Source organism: Podarcis liolepis, assembly GCF_965112155.1.
Source record: "Podarcis liolepis genome assembly, chromosome: 16".
Lineage (NCBI taxonomy): Eukaryota > Metazoa > Chordata > Lepidosauria > Squamata > Lacertidae > Podarcis > Podarcis liolepis.
The window spans coordinates 11,926,082-11,930,341 of record NC_139567.1 but is presented as its reverse complement, the minus strand read 5'-3'; positions in this window follow the sequence as shown (position 1 = coordinate 11,930,341).

Genomic DNA, 4,260 nt, shown 5'->3' with positions numbered 1-4,260 from the left:
TACCAAAGTGTCCCAGGTTAGTCTAGGGCAAGGGAAGCTCTCCATCTTTGCTTTCTTGCTAGGAATTTCCAGAGAATTCTGAAGAAAACAGAAATGGGAAGAGAACGTGCTAATTTTTGGCAGAGGATGAACTGCAGCAGAATGGAAACAACGCTGCATGGAACAAAGACAAGGTGGGACAGGGGGGAATGTTTTCTTATGTCCTTGTTTCTTGTTATCTCTTGCTGTGGGCAGATGAAAGCAAAGAGAAAGAGTTAGGAGAAGCAGCAGGAAGGAAGCCAGGGAGCTCCAGGAGGGGCAATGGGTCCCTTGCTGAAGCACAAACCTTGGCAGGTTTGCTAACCCTTGTTCCTGAACCCCAGTGCAGAGATATTCCTCAGCAAACAAATAATGGTGATAAAGATTCCATGAGGACAAGAAGCTTGGAATTCACCGTGCTGCAGCACTGAGAGCATGGGAAACTGCTCTCTTGGTGTGATTTAAAGCATGGGTAGCTAATCTTTTTTCAGATAGGGAGCCCATAGTGCCATTTTGCAACCCCTCCTGGGGCTGTCTACTAGTGGTGGCCGATCACCCCACAGTCTTGCACATACAGACACAAACCAATACCAACACACACCTTGAAGCAGGGATAGAGAAACTGCAACTCTCCAGAAGTTACTGGACAACAACGCCCATCCTTCCTGACTACAGGCCAGGCTGGCTGGAGTTGATGGGAGCCAGAGTCCAGCAACACCTGGAGGGCCAGAGGTTCCCTCCCTCTGGTCCACAGCTAAATAGGGGCGTTAGAGAGGAATGTGAAGGGCTATGTGAGTTGTCAAAGGCCACTCATCAACTCAGTGTCAGAGAGCAGGACCAACGCCTTTCTTAATAAATAATAATAATAATAATAATAATAATAATAATAATAATAATAATAATAATAATTTATTTATATCCCGCCCTCCCCAGCCGAAGCCGGGCTCAGGGTGGCTAACATTAAATTGATACAACATTCTAAAATCATTTCATTATAAAATCAATTCAAATCAGGTTAATGGCAACCATTGGGCTAGAGTTCTGTGAGGATTGCCAAAGGAGGGGGTCAGGCTGTGCCTTGGCCAAAGGCCTGGTGGAACAGCTCTGTCTTGCAGGCCCTGAGGAAAGATGTCAAGTCCCGCAGGGCCCTAGTCTCTTGTGACAGAACGTTCCACCAGATTGGGGCCGCGGCCGAAAAAGCCCTGGCTCTGGCTGAGGCCGGCCTAACCTCCCTGTGGCCTGGGACCTCCAAGATGTTTTTGTTTGAAGACCGTAAGGTTCTCTATGGGGCATACCAGGAGAGGTGGTCCCGTAGGTACGAGGGTCCTAGGCCATATAGGGCTTTAAAGGTTAAAACCAGCACCTTAAACCTGATCCTGTACTCCACTTCTCAGTGGATCATGCTGCCTTTCCAGCGCACGGCACTGAGCAATGGCTCAGCTCCGTGAGCCCCTGCCCCTCTCCCCATTCCTCTGCAGCGCTGGTAAAGGCCTCCTCCTCTCCTCCATCCCTCCGTCTCTACCTCAAAGCCATACAGGCCGGAACTAATAGGATTGACTCTGTTTCATTAATTTCCTTTCATGTGGTCTGGTTGGATTTCCACCACACGTAACACCATCTTTCCCAACATTTATCATGGATTAAGAAATGCAATGAGCTAATGTGAATAGCAATACACTCCTCAAGCTGAGGCTCAGGAAAGGAGGTACTCAAGTTTGCAGGGGGGGTTAGGAAAAGATTAAATACCGCACCCCCTCCTTCCCCCCTCCTACCCTGATACTCCCCCTTCTCTCACACAACAGCCTTTTCATATGTAGTCTTAAAATCCTTTTGTTGTCCACGCTCTTCACAGCGAAACATTTTGTAAGGCAGGCAGGAAATTCTAATGAGACGAACAGCAGGTGAGGTGTTGGCTGTGGAGCTCAGCGTCTACACAAAGCACAACTGAGCTGTTGGAAACCTCCCCAGCTACGACCAGGGTGGAACTGAAACGATTTGTTCCCAAAAAATCCCTTCCATAAATGTGGATAGACAATGTCCACCTGGTATTTGCTAAAAAAGAAACTTCAGCATTTGCTCCAGAAATTATCTTTCTCTGATATCTAATGATATTTCAGTTCAAGATCTAAAGGTAGTTTCAGAGTTGCACTGACAGTTAGGGTTTGAGGAATGGGATGCCATGGCATGCCATATTGTATTACAGTGGTACCTCGGGTTAAGTACTTAATTCGTTCCGGAGGTCCGTTCTTAACCTGAAACTGTTCTTAACCTGAAGCACCACTTTAGCTAATGGGGCCTCCCACTGCTGCCACGCCGCCGGAGCACGATTTCTGTTCTCATCCTAAAGCAAAGTTCTTAACCTGAAGCACCACTTTAGCTAATAGGGCCTCCCACTGCTGCCACGCTGCCAGAGCACGATTTCTGTTCTCATCCTGAAACAAAGTTCTTAACCTGAGATACTATTTCTGGGTTAGTGGAGTCTGTAACCTGAAACGTATGTAACCTGAAACGTATGTAACCCGAGGTACCACTGTATTAGAATTTAATGTAAATTGTCAAATATTATTGGCATGCAATGGTGTTTTGTCTCTGACATACAGTGTGCAATGGTACGTAGTTTTTGACACTGTTCGGCAGCTGAAAGCTTATGCCAATTCATACTTTATGCTTTCCAAATTCAAAATGTGAAAGGAAAAGTATTTACAGGGAAGTCCAAAAACATTTACAAATATCCGTTCCAGGTTTGTATGATCTCAAATATTTCTCTGGAAGAAAATGAATGGGTTTCTGGAATTGCTTTGAATAATCATTTGTGGAATTGTCCATAGATTTTGTGATTCATTAACAAATGTCTCAGTAGCCAATGCAAGTTTTAGTGGATTTTACTGGTAGATGAGGCATTCACCGTTCTGGTAAATGTACAAACTTTTTCTTATTTGCCCTGCACTTTCTTGTTTGTCATAGATTTGATCAGCCAAATGATGGAATTCTCTTCTTAAGCATCTGTGCTCTCCATTCTTTAGGCGCTATGTGGAAGTTGGCCCCTTCCTTTGGGCTTTGAATCGCATTAGATCTGCCTTTCAGAACATTTGCTCCTGTTTCTGGGTTTGAGTTTTTTTACTGCCTCCTGGTTTGTTTGTTTTATTCTGTTGCCTTCAGAAACTGCTTTGCCTTGATCTGCCTGTGCTTTGTGGTGGCCCATCTAGGGCACGATCTCTCTACCATTAAACACAAAAATAAGGAACCCACTTTATAAAAACATACACAAATAAAAAAACAGGGGTTCAGGCCAGCATGCAAAGACACAATATATGGCAAGCAAAGTAGAATGAATTGTATTCGTCACAATGTACCCGCTATTACAAGGCATGCAGTACATACAAGCAGTACTCCAGAGTAATCAAAATAAGTACAATATTACAATTAATGATCTGTTTTTATTATCTCTGATGCAAGAAAATTATTGGAAGCGGCGGAGCTGCTGTAGCAAACAGGACTGGAGCCCGGTGATCCCTGTTTCGAAGAGAAACTCCTTTTTCAGTTGATGACATAAAAGAAAATGGTAGCAGCGCAAGCCAAACCATATAATGCAATGTAACCTTTCCAGACCGTGAGCAGGCTGACTCACCCTGTGAAGTTAACAAGGTCCCACATCGGGTACCAGTTGAGGTACCTGCTGCATGCTGGCTAGCAGAGCAGAGGAAGCCCACTAGTGGACACTTGTGAGAAGAGAATGTAAAACACCAAAGGTTTCTTAAAGAGGTTATATAAGAAACAGCCCAAATCAAAAGGTATGTTAAAGCCATACAGCATAATTCTATTGAGAAGATCTTAATTTCTTGTCTCAAGAGCACCTTCTCAGACCCATACAACAGAATTAACACTGAGAAGGTAATTGTGATGATTACAATTCATTGTACTTTGCTTGCCATATATTGTGCCTTTATATGCTGGCCTGAACCCCTGTTTTTTTCTATTTGTGTTTATATCTACCATTCAAGGCAGGGTACTCTAAGGCTTCAGAGAGAGGTCTTCCTGCCCTACATTGAGATGGCAGAAATTGAACCCAGGATCTTCTACACACAAAAGCCTGCCCTCTGGCACTGAGCTTTGCCCCTTCCATTTGTTTTATTGTGTGGTTTTGCTTTGCTTTATTGTTATCCACCTTGAATGTGCTAAAAAAGGAGCCACAATTCAAATCCATTAATAAAATAAGTAACAGTCATATTTATTTGTTTCTTC